Source organism: Carcharodon carcharias, chromosome 33 (genome assembly GCF_017639515.1).
Source record: "Carcharodon carcharias isolate sCarCar2 chromosome 33, sCarCar2.pri, whole genome shotgun sequence".
NCBI lineage: Eukaryota > Metazoa > Chordata > Chondrichthyes > Lamniformes > Lamnidae > Carcharodon > Carcharodon carcharias.
The window spans coordinates 1,461,042-1,479,365 of NC_054499.1; positions in this window are offsets into that span (position 1 = coordinate 1,461,042).

Genomic DNA, 18,324 nt, shown 5'->3' on the forward strand with positions numbered 1-18,324 from the left:
CCCCAGTGTTATACAGTGACAGACCTGTCCCCACCAGTACTGTACCCCAGTGTTATACAGTGACAGACCTGTCCCCACCAGTACTGTACCCCAGTGTTACACAGTGACAGACCCGTCCCCACCAGTACTGTACCCCAGTGTTATACAGTGACAGACCCGTCCCCACCAGTACTGTACCCCAGTGTTATACAGTGACAGACCTGTCCCACCAGTACTGTACCCCAGTGTTATACAGTGACAGACCTGTCCCCACCAGTACTGTACCCCAGTGTTATACAGTGACAGACCTGTCCCCACCAGTACTGTACCCCAGTGTTATACAGTGACAGATCCCTCCCAACCAGTACTGTACCCCAGTGTTATACAGCGACAGACCTCCCCACCAGTACTGTACCCCAGTGTTATACAGTGACAGACCCTCCCCCAGTACTGTACCCCAGTGTTATACAGTGACAGACCTGTCCCCACCAGTACTGTACCCCAGTGGTTATACAGTGACAGACCAGTCCCCACCAGTACTGTACCCCAGTGTTATACAGTGACAGACCCTGTCCCCACCAGTACTGTACCCCAGTGTTATACAGTGACAGACCCGTCCCCACCAGTACTGTACCCCAGTGTTATACAGTGACAGACCTGTCCCCACCAGTACTGTACCCCAGTGTTATACAGTGACAGACCTGTCCCCACCAGTACTGTACCCCAGTGTTAGACAGTGACAGACCTGTCCCAACCAGTACTGTACCCCAGTGTTATACAGTGACAGACCTGTCCCCACCAGTACTGTACCCCAGTGTTATACAGTGACAGACCTGTCCCCACCAGTACTGTACCCCAGTGTTATACAGTGACAGACCTGTCCCCACCAGTACTGTACCCCAGTGTTATACAGTGACAGACCTGTCCCCACCAGTACTGTACCCCAGTGTTATACAGTGACAGACCTGTCCCCACCAGTACTGTACCCCAGTGTTATACAGTGACAGACCTGTCCCCACCAGCACTGTACTCATGTTATACAGTGACAGACCTGTCCCCACCAGTACTGTACCCAGTGTTATACAGTGACAGACCAGTCCCCACCAGTACTGTACCCCAGTGTTATACAGTGACAGACCCGTCCCCACCAGTACTGTACCCCAGTGTTATACAGTGACAGACCTGTCCCCACCAGTACTGTACCCCAGTGTTATACAGTGACAGACCTGTCCCCACCAGTACTGTACCCCAGTGTTATACAGTGACAGACCAGTCCCCACCAGTACTGTACCCCAGTGTTATACAGTGACAGACCTGTCCCCACCAGTACTGTACCCCAGTGTTATACAGTGACAGGACCCGTCCCCACCTGTAACGTACCCTAGTGTTATACAGTGACAGACCCGTCCCCACCAGTACTGTACCCCAGTGTTATACAGTGACAGACCCGTCCCCACCAGTACTGTACCCCAGTGTTATACAGTGACAGACCTGTCCCCACCAGTACTGTACCCCAGTGTTATACAGTGACAGACCCGTCCCCACCAGTACTGTACCCCAGTGTTATACAGTGACAGACCCGTCCCCACCAGTACTGTACCCCAGTGTTATACAGTGACAGACCCTCCCCACCAGTACTGTACCCCAGTGTTATACAGTGTGAGACCTGTACACACCAGTACTGTACCCCAGTGTTATACAGTGACAGACCTGTCCCCACCAGTACTGTACCCCAGTGTTATACAGTGACAGACCTGTCCCCACCAGTACTGTACCCCAGTGTTATACAGTGACAGACCTGTCCCCACCAGTACTGTACCCCAGTGTTATACAGTGACAGACCTGTCCCCACCAGTACTGTACCCCAGTGTTATACAGTGACAGACCTGTCCCCACCAGTACTGTACCCCAGTGTTATACAGTGACAGACCCTGTCCCCACCAGTACTGTACCCCAGTGTTATACAGTGACAGACCCTGTCCCACCAGTACTGTACCCCAGTGTTATACAGTGACAGACCCATCCCCACTCAGTACTGTACCCCCAGTGTTATACAGTGACAGACCCATCCCCACCAGTACTGTACCCCAGTGTTATACAGTGACAGACCCATCCCCACCAGTACTGTACCCCAGTGTTATACAGTGACAGACCAGTCCCACCAGTACTGTACCCCAGTGTTATACAGTGACAGACCCTGTCCCCACCAGTACTGTACCCAGTGTTATACAGTGACAGACCTGTCCACACCAGTAATGTACCCCAGTGTTATACAATAACAGACATGTTCCCACCAGTACTGAACACCAGTGTTATACAGTGACAGACCCTGTCCCCACCAGTAATGTACCCCAGTGTTATACAGTGTCAGACCCATCCCCACCAGTACTGTCCCCAGTGTTATACAGTGACAGACCCATTGCCACCAGTACTGTACCCAGTGTTATACAGTGATAGACCTGTCTCCACTGGTACTGTACTCCAGTGTTATACAGTGACAGACCGTCCCCACCAGTACTGTACCCCAGTGTTATACAGTGACAGACCATCCCCACCAGTACTGTACCCCAGTGTTATACAGTGACAGACCCTTCCCCACCAGTACTGTACCCCAGTGTATACAGTGACAGACCCATCCCCACCACTACTGTACCCCAGTGTTATACAGTGACAGGCCTGTCCTTCCAGTACTGTACCCCAGTGTTATACAGTGACAGACCATCCCCACCAGTACTGTACCCTAGTGTTATACAGTGACAGACCTGTCCCCACCAGTACTGTACCCCAGTGTTATACAGTGACAGACCTGTCCCCACCAGTACTGTACCCCAGTGTTATACAGTGACAGACCTGTCCCCACCAGTACTGTACCCCAGTGTTATACAGTGACAGACCTGTCCCCACCAGTACTGTACCCCAGTGTTATACAGTGACAGACCCAGTCCCCACCAGTACTGTACCCCAGTGTTATACAGTGACAGACCCTGTCCCACCAGTACTGTACCCCAGTGTTATACAGTGACAGACCCGTCCACGCCAGTACTGTACCTAGTGTTATACAGTGACAGACCCTCCCCACCAGTACTGTACCCCAGTGTTATACAGTGACAGACCTGTCCCCACCAATACTGTACCCCAGTGTTATACAGTGCACAGCCCGTGTCCACACCAGTACTGTACCCCAGTGTTTAAACAGTAGACAGACCCTGTCCCACCAGTACAGTACCCCAGCTGTTATACAGTGACAGACCTGTCCCCACAGTACTGTACCCCAGTGTTATACCAGTGACAGACCATCTCCCCACCAGTACTGTACCCCAGTGTTTATACAGTGACAGACCGTCCCCACCAGGTACTGTACCCCAGTGTTATACAGTGAGAGACCTGTCCCCACCAGTACTGTACCCCAGTGTTATACAGTGACAGAACTGCCCCCACCAGTACAGTACACCAGTGTTATACAGGGATTGTCCTGTCCCCACCAGTACTGTATCACCGTGTAATAAATTGACAGACCTGTCCGCACCAGTACTGTACCCCAGTGTTATACATTGACAGACCTGCCCCACCAGCACTGTAGCCCAGTGGTTTACAGTGAGAGACCAGTCCCCACCAGTACTGTACCCCATTGTTATACAGTGACAGACCTGTGCACACCAGTACTGTACCCCAGTGTTATACAGTGACAGACCTGTCCCACCAGTACTGTACCCCAGTGTTATACAGTGACAGACCTGTCCCACCAGTACTGTAACTCAGTGTTATACAGTGACAGACCCAGTCCCCACCAGTACTGTACCCCAGTGTTATACAGTGACAGACCCGTCCCCACCCGTACTGTACCCCAGTGTTATACAGTGATAGACCCATCCCCACCAGTACTGTACCCCAGTGTTATACAGTGACAGACCCTGTCCCACCAGTACTGTACCCCAGTGTTATACAGTGACAGACCCTGTCCCCACCAGTACTGTACCCCAGTGTTATACAGTGATAGACCTGTCCCCACCAGTACTGTACCCCAGTGTTATACAGTGACAGACCCTGTCCCCACCAGTACTGTACCCCAGTGTTATACAGTGATAGACCTGTCCCCACCAGTACTGTACCCCAGTGTTATACAGTGACAGACCCTGTCCCACCAGTACTGTACCCCAGTGTTATACAGTGACAGACCCTGTCCCCACCAGTACTGTACCCCAGTGTTATACAGTGACAGACCCTGTCCCCACCAGTACTGTACCCCAGTGTTATACAGTGACAGACCTGTCCCCACCAGTACTGTACCCCAGTGTTATACAGTGACAGACCTGTCCCCACCAGTACTGTACCCCAGTGTTATACAGTGACAGACCTGTCCCCACCAGTACTGTACCCCAGTGTTATACAGTGACAGACCCGTCCCCACCAGTACTGTACCCCAGTGTTATACAGTGACAGACCCGTCCCCACCAGTACTGTACCCCAGTGTTATACAGTGACAGACCTGTCCCCACCAGTACTGTACCCCAGTGTTATACAGTGACAGACCCTGTCCCCACCAGTACTGTACCCCAGTGTTATACAGTGACAGACCCTCCCCACCAGTACTGTACCCCAGTGTTATACAGTGACAGACCTGTCCCACCAGTACTGTACCCCAGTGTTATACAGTGACAGACCCGTCCCCACCAGTACTGTACCCCAGTGTTATACAGTGACAGACCTGTCCCCACCAGTTCTGTACCCCAGTGTTATACAGTGACAGACCTATCCCACCAGTACTGTACCCCAGTGTTATACAGTGACAGACCTGTCCCCACCTGTACTGTACCCCAGTGTTATACAGTGACAGACCACTCCCCACCAGTACTGTACCCCAGTGTTATACAGTGACAGACCAGTCCCCACCAGTACTGTACCCCAGTGTTATACAGTGACAGACCCTTCCCCACCAGTACTGTACCCAGTGTTATACAGTGACAGACCTGTCCCCACCAGTACTGTACCCCAGTGTTATACAGTGACAGACCAGTCCCCACCAGTACTGTACCCCAGTGTTATACAGTGACAGACCTGTCCCCACCAGTACTGTACCCCAATGTTATACAGTGACAGACCCTGTCCACACCAGTACTGTACCCCAGTGATATACAGTGACAGACACAGTCCCCACCAGTACTGTACCCCAGTGTTATACAGTGACAGACCAGTCCCCACCAGTACTGTACCCCAGTGTTATACAGTGATATACCCATCCCCACCATACTGTACCCCAGTGTTATACAGTGACAGACCCATCCCCACCAGTACTGTACCCCAGTGTTATACAGTGACAGACCCATCCCCACCAGTACTGTACCCCAGTGTTATACAGTGACAGACCTGTCCCCACCAGTACTGTACCCCAGTGTTATACAGTGACAGACCCGTCCCCACCAGTACTGTACCCCAGTGTTATACAGTGACAGACCTGTCCCCACCAGTACTGTACCCCAGTGTTATACAGTGACAGACCTGTCCCCACCAGTACTGTACCCCAGTGTTATACAGTGACAGACCTGTCCCCACCAGTACTGTACCCCAGTGTTATACAGTGACAGACCCTGTCCCCACCAGTACTGTACCCCAGTGTTATACAGTGACAGACCCGTCCCCACCAGTACTGTACCCCAGTCTTATACAGTGACAGACCTTCTCCCCACCAGTACTGTACCCCAGTGTTATACAGTGACAGACCCGTCCCCACCAGTACTGTACCCCAGTGTTATACAGTGACAGACCTATCCCCACCAGTACTGTACGCAAGTGTTGTACAGTGACAGACCTGTCCCCACCAGTACTGTCCCCCAGTGTTATACAGTGATAGTCCTGTCCCCACCAGTACTGTACCCCAGTGTTATACAGTGACAGACCTGTCCCCACCAGTACTGTACCCCAGTGTTATACAGTGACAGACCCGTCCCCACCAGTACTGTACCCCAGTGTTATACAGTGACAGACCTGTCCCCACCAGTACTGTACCCCAGTGTTATACAGTGACAGACCTGTCCCCACCAGTACTGTACCCCAGTGTTATACAGTGACAGACCTGTCCCCACCAGTACTGTACCCCAGTGTTATACAGTGACAGACCCATCCCCACCAGTACTGTACCCCAGTGTTATAAGTGACAGACCCTGTCCCCACCAGTACTGTACCCCAGTGTTATACAGTGACAGACCTGTCCCCACCAGTACTGTACCCCAGTGTTATACAGTGACAGACCTGTCCCCAACAGTACTGTACCCCAGTGTTATACAGTGACAGACCCATCCCTCCCAGTACTGTGCACCAGTGTCATACAGTGACAGACCTGTCCCCACCAGTACTGTACCCGTGTGTTATACAGTGACAGACCCTCCCCACAGTACTGTACCCAGTGTTATACAGTGACAGACCCAGTCCCCACCAGATACTGTACCCCAGTGTTATACAGTGACAGACCTGTCCCCACCAGTACTGTACCCCAGTGTTATACAGTGACAGACCCGTCCCCACCAGTACTGTACCCCAGTGTTATACAGTGACAGACCTGTCCCCACCAGTACTGTACCCCAGTGTTATACAGTGACAGACCTTGCCCCACCAGTACCGTACACCAGTGTTTACAGTGACAGACCAGTCCACACCAGTACTGTACCCCAGTGTTATACAGTGACAGACCTTGTCCCCACAGTACCTGTACCCCAGTGTTATAAAGTGACAGACCAGTCTCTCGACCAGTACTGTACCCCAGTGTTATAAAGTGACAGACCTGTCCCCACCACTACTGTACCCCAGTGTTATAAAGTGACAGACCTGTCCCCGACCACTACTGTACCCCAGTGTTATACAGTGACAGACCCTGTCCCCCACCAGTACTGTACCCCAGTGTTATACAGTGACAGACCTGTCCCCACCACTACTGTACCCCAGTGTTATACAGTGACAGACCCAGTCGCACCAGTATTGTAACCCCAGTGTGATACAGTGACAGACCCTGTCCCACCAGTACTGTACCCCAGTGTTATACAGTGACACACCCTTCTGCACCAGTACTTGTACCCAGTGTGATACAGTGACAGACCCATCCCCACCAGTACTGTACCCCAGTGTTATACAGTGACAGACCCGTCCCCACCAGTACTGTACCCCAGTGTTATACAGTGACAGACCTGTCCCCACCAGTACTGTACCCCAGTGTTATACAGTGACAGACCTGTCCCCACCAGTACTGTACCCCAGTGTTATACAGTGACAGACCTGTCCCCACCAGTACTGTACCCCAGTGTTATACAGTGACAGACCTGTCCCCACCAGTACTGTACCCCAGTGTTATACAGTGACAGACCCATCCTCACCAGTACTGTACCCCAGTGTTATACAGTGACAGAGCTGTCCCCACCAGTACTGTACCCCAGTGTTATACAGTGACAGACCTGTCCCCACCAGTACTGTACCCCAGTGTTATACAGTGACAGACCTGTCCCCACCAGTACTGTACCCCAGTGTTATACAGTGACAGACCTGTCCCCACCAGTACTGTACCCCAGTGTTATACAGTGACAGACCTGTCCCCACCATTACTGTACCCCAGTGTTATACAGTGACAGACCTGTCCCCACCAGTACTGTACCCCAGTGTTATACAGTGACAGACCTGTCCCCACCAGTACTGTACCCCAGTGTTATTCAGTGACAGACCTCTCCCCACCAGTACTGTACCCCAGTGTTATACAGTGACAGACCTGTCCCCACCAGTACTGTACCCCAGTGTTATACAGTGACAGACCCTTCCCCACCAGTACTGAACCCCAGTGTTATACAGTGACAGACCTGTCCCCACCAGTACTGTACCCCAGTGTTATACAGTGACAGACCTGTCCCCACCAGTACTGTACCCCAGTGTTATACAGTGACAGACCTGTCCCCACCAGTACAGTACCCCAGTGTTATACAGTGACAGACCAGTCCCCACCAGTACTGTACCCCAGTGTTATACAGTGACAGACCTGTCCCCACCAGTACTGTACCCCAGTGTTATAAAGTGACAGACCTCTGCCACCAGTACTGTACCCCAGTGTTATACAGTGACAGACCTGTCCCCACCAGTACTGTACCCCAGTGTTATACAGTGACAGACCTGTCCCCATCAGTACTGTACCCCAGTGTTATACAGTGACAGACCCCTCCCCACCAGTACTGTACCCCAGTGTTATACAGTGACAGACCTGTCTCCACCAGTACTGTACCCCAGTGTTATACAGTGACAGACCTGTCCCCACCAGTACTGTACCCCAGTGTTATACAGTGACAGACCAATCCCCACCAGTACTGTACCCCAGTGTTTTACAGTGAAATTCCAGTCCCCACCAGTACTGTACCCCAGTGTTATGAAGTGATATACCCGTCCCCACCATACTGTACCACAGTGATATACAGTGACGGACCCATCCCCACCAGTACTGTACCCCAGTGTTATACAGTGACAGACCCATACCCACCAGTACTGTATCCCAGTGTTATAGAGTGACAGACCCATCCCCACCAGTACTGTACCCCAGTGTTACAAAGTGACAGACCCATCCACACCAGTACTGTACCCCAGTGTTATACAGTGACAGACCTGTCCCCACCAGTACCGTACACCAGTGTTATACAGTGACAGACCAGTCCCCACCAGTACTGTACCCCAGTGTTATAAAGTTACAGACCTGTCCCCACAGTACTGTACCCCAGTGTTATAAAGTGACAGACCTCTCTCCACCCGTACTGTGCCCAAGTGTTATACAGTGACAGACCCGTCCCCACCACTACTGTACCCCAGTGTTATACAGTGACAGACCTGTCCCCACCAGTACTGTACCCCAGTGTTATACAGTGACAGACCCCTCCCCACCATTACTGTACCCCAGTGTTATACAGTGACAGACCTGTCTCCACCAGTACTGTACCCCAGTGTTATACAGTGACAGACCTGTCCCCACCAGTACTGTACCCCAGTGTTATACAGTGACAGACCTGTCTCCACCAGTACTGTACCCCAGTGTTATACAGTGACAGACCTGTCTCCACCAGTACTGTACCCCAGTATTATACAGTGACAGACCTGTCCCCACCAGTACTGTACCCCAGTGTTGTACAGTGACAGACCTGTCCCCACCAGTAGTGTACCCGTGTTATACAGTGACAGACCCATCCCCACCAGTACTGTACTCCAGTGTTATACAGTGAGAGACCCATCCCCACCAGTACTGTACCCCAGTGCTATACAGTAACAGACCTGTCCCCACCAGTACTGTGCCCCAGTGTTATACAATGACAGACCTGTCCACACCAGTACAGTATCCTAGGGTCATACAGTGACAGACCAATCCCCACCAGTACTGTACCCCAGTGTTTTACAGTGAAATTCCAGTCCCCACCAGTACTGTACCCCAGTGTTATGAAGTGATATACCCGTCCCCACCATACTGTACCACAGTGATATACAGTGACGGACCCATCCCCACCAGTACTGTATCCCAGTGTTATAGAGTGACAGACCCATCCCCACCAGTACTGTACCCCAGTGTTACAAAGTGACAGACCCATCCACACCAGTACTGTACGCCAGTGTTATACAGTGACAGACCTGTCCCCACCAGTACCGTACACCAGTGTTATACAGTGACAGACCAGTCCCCACCAGTACTGTACCCCAGTGTTATAAAGTGACAGACCTCTCTCCACCCGTACTGTGCCCAAGTGTTATACAGTGACAGACCCGTCCCCACCACTACTGTACCCCAGTGTTATACAGTGACAGACCTGTCCCCACCAGTACTGTACCCCAGTGTTATAAAGTGACAGACCTCTCTCCACCCGTACTGTGCCCAAGTGTTATACAGTGACAGACCCGTCCCCACCACTACTGTACCCCAGTGTTATACAGTGACAGACCTGTCCCCACCAGTACTGTACCCCAGTGTTATACAGTGACATACCCCTCCCCACCAGTACTGTACCCCAGTGTTATACAGTGACAGACCTGTCTCCACCAGTACTGTACCCCAGTGTTATACAGTGACAGACCTGTCCCCACCAGTACTGTACCCCAGTGTTATACAGTGACAGACCTGTCTCCACCAGTACTGTACCCCAGTGTTATACAGTGACAGACCTGTCTCCACCAGTACTGTACCCCAGTATTATACAGTGACAGACCTGTCCCCACCAGTACTGTACCCCAGTGTTGTACAGTGACAGACCTGTCCCCACCAGTAGTGTACCCGTGTTATAGAGTGACAGACCCATCCCCACCAGTACTGTACTCCAGTGTTATACAGTGAGAGACCCATCCCCACCAGTACTGTACCCCAGTGCTATACAGTAACAGACCTGTCCCCACCAGTACTGTGCCCCAGTGTTATACAATGACAGACCTGTCCACACCAGTACAGTATCCTAGGGTCATACAGTGACAGACCAATCCCCACCAGTACTGTACCCCAGTGTTTTACAGTGAAATTCCAGTCCCCACCAGTACTGTACCCCAGTGTTATGAAGTGATATACCCGTCCCCACCATACTGTACCACAGTGATATACAGTGACGGACCCATCCCCACCAGTACTATACCCCAGTGTTATACAGTGACAGACCCATCCCCAACAGTACTGTACCCCAGTGTTATAGAGTGACAGACCCATCCCCAGCAGTACTGTACCACAGTGTTACAAAGTGACAGACCCATCCCCACCAGTACTGTACCCCAGTGTTATACAGTGACAGACCAGTCCCCATCAGTACTGTACCCCAGTGTTATAGTGACAGACCCATCCCCACCAGTACTGTACCCCAGTGTTACAAAGTGACAGACCCATCCACACCAGTACTGTACCCCAGTGTTTTACAGTGACAGACTTGTCCCCACCAGTACCGTACACCAGTGTTATACAGTGACAGACCAGTCCCCACCAGTACTGTACCCCAGTGTTATAAAGTTACAGACCTGTCCCCACAGTACTGTACCCCAGTGTTATAAAGTGACAGACCTCTCTCGACCAGTACTGTACCCCAGAGTTATACAGTGACAGACCTGTCCCCACCACTACTTTACCCCAGTGTTATACAGTGACAGACCTGTCCCCACCACTACTGTACCCCAGTGTTATACAGTGACAGACCCGTCCCCACCAGTACTGAACCCCAGTGTTATACAGTGACAGACCTGTCCCAACCAGTACTGTACCCCAGTGTTATACAGTGACAGACCCAATCTGCACCAGTACTGTATCCCAGTGTGATACAGTGACAGACCCATCCCCACCAGTACTGTACCCCAGTGTTATACAGTGACACACCCGTCCACACCAGTACTGTACCCCAGTGTTATACAGTGACAGACCCCTCCCCACCAGTACTGTACCCCAGTGTTTTCAGTGACAGACCTGTCTCCACCAATACTGTACCCCAGTGTTATACAGTGACAGACCTGTCCCCACCAGTACTGTACCCCAGTGTTATACAGTGACAGACCTGTCCCCACCAGTACTGCACCCCAGTGTTATACAGTGACAGACCTGTCCCCACCAGTACTGTACCCCAGTGTTATGCAGTGACAGACCCATCCACACCAGTACTGTACCCCAGTGTTATACAGTGACAGACCCATCCCCACCAGTACTGTACCCCAGTGTTTTCAGTGACAGACCTGTCTCCACCAGTACTGTACCCCAGTGTTATACAGTGACAGACCTGTCCCCACCAGTACTGTACCCCAGTGTTATACAGTGACAGACCTGTCCCCACCAGTACTGTACCCCAGTGTTATACAGTGACAGACCTGTCCCCACCAGTACTGTACCCCAGTGTTATACAGTGACAGACCTGTCCCCACCATTACAGTATCCCAGGGTCATACAGTGACAGACCCATCCCCACCATTACTGTACCCCAGTGTTTTACCGTGATATACCTGTCCCCACCAGTATTGTACCCCAGTGTTATGCAGTAGTATCCCCGTCCCCACCATACTGTACCCCAGCGTTATACAGTGACAGACCCATCCCCACCAGTACGGTACGCCAGTGTTATCCAGTGACAGACCCATCCCCACCAATACTGCACCCCAGTGTTATACACTGACAGACCTGTCCCCACCAGTACTGTACCCCAGTGTTATACAGTGACAGACCCATCCCCACCAGTACTCTACCCCAGTGTTATACAGTGACAGACCTGTCCACACCAGTACCGTACCCCAGTGTTATACAGAGACAGACCAATCCCCACCAGTACTGTACCCCAGTGTTATACAGTTACAGACCTGTTCCCACCAGTACTGTACCCCAGTGTTATAAAGTGACAGACCTCTCTCCACCAGTACTGTACCCCAGTGTTATACAGTGACAGACCTGTCCCCACCAGTACTGTACCCCAGTGTTATACAGTGACAGACCTGTCCCAACCAATACTGTACCCCAGTGTTATACAGTGACAGACCTGTCCCCACCAGTACTGTACCCCAGTGTTATACAGTGACAGACCTGTCCCCACCAGTACTGTACCCCACTGTTATACAGTGATATACCCGTCCCCACCAGTACAGTACCCCAGTGTTATACAGTGACAGACCTGTCCCCTCCAGTACTGTACACCAGTTATATACAGTGACATACCTGTCCCCACCAGTGTTGTACCCCAGTGTTATACAGTGACAGACCTGTCCCCAACAGTACTGTACCCCAGTGTTACACCGTAACAGACCCGTCCCCACCAGTACAGTATCCCAGTGATATACAGTGACAGTCCTGTCCCCAACAATACTGTACGGCAGTGTTATACAGTGACAGACCTGTCCCCACCAGTACTGTACCCCAGTGTTATACAGTGACAGACCTGTCCCCACTAGTACTGTATCCCAGTGTTTTACAGTGACCGTCCTGTCCCCAACAATACTGTACGGCAGTGTTATACAGTGACAGACCGGTCCCTACCAGTACAGTACCCCAGTGTTATACAGTGACAGATTTGTCCGCATCAGTAGTGTACCCCAGTGTTATACAGTGACAGACCTGTCCCCACCAGTAATGTACCCCAGTGTTATATAGTGATAGACCAGGCCCCACCAGTACTGTACCCCAGTGTTATACAGTGACAGACCTGTCCCCACCAGTACTGTACCCCAGTTTTATACAGTGACAGACCCATCACCACCAGTACTGTACCCCAGTGTTATACAGTGACAGACCTGTCCCCACCAGTACTGTACCCCAGTGTTATACAGTGACAGACCAGTCCCCACCAGTACTGTACCCCAGTGTTATACAGTGACAGACCAGTCCCCACCAGTACTGTACCCCAGTGTTATACAGTGACAGACCTCTCTCCACCAGTACTGTACCCCAGTGTTATACAGTGACAGACCTGTCCCCACCAGTACTGTACCCCAGTGTTATACAGTGACAGACCTGCCCCAACCACTACTGTACCCCAGTGTTATACAGTGACAGACCTATCCCCACCAGTACCGTACCCCAGTGTTATACAGTGATAGACCTGTCCCCACCAGTACTGTACCCCACTGTTATACAGTGATATACCTGTCCCCACCAGTACAGTACCCCAGTGTTATACAGTGACAGACCTGTCCCCTCCAGTATTGTACACCAGTTATATAGAGTGATATACCTGTCCCCACCAGTACTGTAAACCAGTGTTATACAGTGACAGACCTGTCCCCAACAGTACTGTACCCCAGTGTTACACAGTAACAGAGCCTTCCCCACCAGTACTGTATCCCAGTGATATACAGTGACAGTCCTGTCCCCAACAATACTGTACGGCAGTGTTATACAGTGACAGACCCGTCCCTACCAGTACAGTTCCCCAGTGTTATACAGTGACAGACCCATCCCCACCAGTACTGTACCCCAGTGTGATACAGTGACAGACCTGTCCCCACCAGTACTGTACCCCAGTGTTATACAGTGATACACATGTCCCCACCAATACTGTACCCCAATGTTATACAGTGACAGACCTGTCCCCACCAGTACTGTACCCAAGTTTTATACAGTGACAGACCCATCCCCAGCAGTACTGTACCCCAGTGTTATACAGTGACAGACCTGTCCCCACCAGTACTGTACCACAGTATTATACAGTGATAGACCCATCCCCACCAGTACTGTACCCCAGTGTTATTCAGTGACAGACCCGTCCCCACCAGTACTGTACCCCAGTGTTATTCAGTGACAGACCCGTCCCAACCAGTACTGTACTCCAGTGTTATACAGTGGCAGACCAGACCCCACCAGTACTGTGCCCCAGTGTTATACAGTGACAGACCTGTGCCCACCAGTACTGTACCCCAGTGTTATTCAGTGATATACCCGTCCCAACCAGTACAGTACCCCAGTGTTATACAGTGACAGACATGTCTCCACCAGTACTGTACCCCAGTGTTATACAGTGACAGATTTGTAACCACCAGTACTGTACCCCATTGTTGTACAGTGACAGACCTGTCCCCACCAGTAGTGTACCCGTGTTATACAGTGAAAGACCCATCCCCACCAGTACTGTACTCCAGTGTTATACAGTGATAGACCCATCCCCAACAGTACTGCACCCCATTGTTATACAGTAACAGACCTGTCCCCACCAGTACTGTACCCTAGTGTTATACAGTGACCGACCTGTCCCCACCGGTACAGTATCCCAGGGTCATACAGTGACAGACCCATCCCCACCAGTACTGTACCCCAGAGTTTTACAGTGACAGACCCATCCCCACCAGTACTGTAGCCCAGTGTTATACAGTGACAGACCTCTCCCCACCAGTACCGTACCCCAGGGTTATACAGTGACAGACCAGTTCCCACCAGTACTGTACCCCAGTGTTATACAGTGACAGACCTGTCCCCACCAGTACTGTACCCCAGTGTTATACAGTGACAGACCCATCCCCACCAGGACTTTACCCCAGTGTTACACAGTGACAGACCAATCCCCACCAGTACTGTACCCCAGTGTTATACAGTGACAGACCTGTCCCCACCAGTACCGTACCCCAGGGTTATAAAGTGACAGACAAGTCCCCACCAGTACTGTACCCCAGTGTTATACAGTTACAGACCAGTCCCCACCAGTACTGTACCCCAGTGTTATAAAGTGACAGACCTCTCTCCACCAGTACTGTACCCCAGTGTTATACAGTGACAGACCTGTCCCCACCAGTACTGTACCCCAGTGTTATACAGTGACAGACCTGTCCCAACCACTACTGTACCCCAGTGTTATACAGTGACAGACCTGTCGCCACCAGTACTGTACCCCAGTGTTATACAGTGATAGACCTGTCCCCACCAGTACTGTACCCCACTGTTATACAGTGATATACCCGTCCCCACCAGTACAGTACCCCAGTGTTATACAGTGACAGACCTGTCCCCTCCAGTATTGTACACCAGTTATATACAGTGATATACCTGTCCCCACCAGTACTGTAAACCAGTGTTATACAGTGACAGACCTGTCCCCAACAGTACTGTACCCCAGTGTTACACAGTAACAGAGCCGTCCCCACCAGTACTGTATCCCCGTGATATACAGTGACAGTCCTGTCCCCAACAATACTGTACGGCAGTGTTATACAGTGACAGACCCGTCCCTACCAGTACAGTACCCCAGTGTTATACAGTGACAGACACATCCCCACCAGTACTGTACCCCAGTGTTATACAGTGACAGACCTGTCCCCAACAGTACTGTACCCCAGTGTTATACAGTGATACACATGTCCCCACCAATACTGTACCCCAATGTTATACAGTGACAGACCTGTCCCCACCAGTACTGTACCCAAGTTTTATACAGTGACAGACCCATCCCCACCAGTACTGTACCCCAGTGTTATACAGTGACAGACCTGTCCCCACCAGTACTGTACCCCAGTATTATACAGTGATAGACCCGTCCCCACCAGTACTGTACCCCAGTGTTATTCAGTGACAGACCCGTCCCCACCAGTACTGTACCCCAGTGTTATTCAGTGACAGACCCGTCCCAACCAGTACTGTACTCCAGTGTTATACAGTGGCAGACCAGACCCCACCAGTACTGTGCCCCAGTGTTATACAGTGACAGACCTGTGCCCACCAGTACTGTACCCCAGTGTTATTCAGTGATATACCCGTCCCAACCAGTACAGTACCCCAGTGTTATACAGTGACAGACATGTCTCCACCAGTACTGTACCCCAGTGTTATAAAGTGACAGACCTCTCTCCACCAGTACTGTACCCCAGTGTTATACAGTGACAGACCTGTCCCCACCAGTACTGTAACCCAGTGTTATACAGTGACAGACCTGTCCCAACCACTACTGTACCCCAGTGTTATACAGTGACAGACCTGTCCCCACCAGTACTGTACCCCAGTGTTATACAGTGACAGACCCGTCCACCCAGTACTGTACTCCAGTGTTATACAGTGAAAGATCCATCCCCACTAGCACTGTACCCCAGTGATAGACAGTGACAGACCCGGCCCCAACTTTACTGTACACCAGTGTATTACAGTGACAGACCCTTCTCACCAGTACTCTCCCCCAGTGCTACAGAGTGACAGACCCGTCCCCACCAGTACTGTACTCCAATGTTATACAGTGACAGACCTGTCCCCACCAGTACTGTACCCCAGTGTTATACAGTGACAGATTTCTCCCCATCAGTACTGTACCCCAGTGTTATACAGTGACAGACCCGTCCCCACCAGTACTGTACCCCAGTGTTATTCAGTGACAGACCTGTCCCCACCAGTACTGTACCCCAGTGTTATACAGTGACAGACCCGTCCCCACCAGTACTGTACCCCAGTGTTATACAGTGACAGACCCATCCCCACCAGTACTGTACCCCAGTGTAATACAGTGACAGACCCGTCCCCACCAGTACTGTACCCCAGTGTTATACAGTGACAGACCTGTCCCCACCAGTACTGTACCCCAGTGTTATACAGTGACAGACCCGTCCCCACCAGTAATGTACCGCAGTGTTATACAGTGATATACCCGTCCCCACCAGTACAGCACCCCAGTATTATACAGTGACAGACGCATCCCCACCAGTACTGTACCCCAGTGTTATACAGTGACAGACCCATCCCCACCAGTACTGTACCCCAGTGTCATATAGTGACAGACTCATCCCCACCAGTACTGTACCCCAGTGTTATACAGTGACAGACCCGTCCCCAACAGTACTGTACCCCAGTGTTATACAGTGACAGATTTGTCCCCACCAGTAGTGTACCCCAGTGTTATACAGTGACAGACCTGTCCCCACCAGTACTGTACCCCAGTGTTATACAGTGATAGACCAGGCCCCACCAGTACTAAACCCCAGTGTTATACAGTGACAGACCTGTCCCCACCAGTACTGTACCCCAGTTTTATACAGTGACAGACCCATCACCACCAGTACTGTACCCCAGTGTTATACAGTGACAGACCCGTCCCCACCAGTACTGTACCCCAGTGATATACAGTGACAGACCCGTCCCCACCAGTACTGTACCCCATTGTTATACAGTGACAGTCCTGTCCCCACCAGCACTGTACCCCAGTGTTATACAGAGATAGACCTGTCCCCACCAGTACTGTACCCCATTGTTATACAGTGACAGTCCCGCCCCCACGAGTACTGTACCCCAGGGTTATACAGTGACAGACCTGTCCACACTAGTACTGTACCCCAGTATTATACAGTGACAGAACTGTCCCCACCAGTAATGTACCCCAGTGTTATACAGTGTCAGACCCATCCCCACCAGTAATGTACCCCAGTGTTATATAGTGATATACCCGTCCCCTCCAGTACAGTACCCCAGCGTTATACAATGACAGACGCAGCCCCACCAGTACTGTACCCCAGTGTTATACAGTGAGAGAAACATCCCCACCAGTACTGTACCCCAGTGTCATATAGTGACAGACTCATCCACACCAGTACTGTACCCCAGTGTTATACAGTGACAGACCCGTCCCCACCAGTACTGTACCCCAGGGATATACAGTGACAGACCTGTCCCCCCTAGTACTGTACCCCAGTGTTATACAGTGATATACCCGTCCCCACCAGTAATGTACCGCAGTGTTATACATTGATATACCAGTCCACACCAGTACAGTACACCAGCGTTATACAGTGACAGACCCATCCCCACCAGTACTGTACCGCAGTGTTTTACAGTGATGAACCTGACCCCACCAGTACTGTACCCCAGTGTTTTACAGTGATATACCCGTCCCCACCATACTGTACCCCAGGGTTATACAGTGACAGACCCGTCTCCACCAG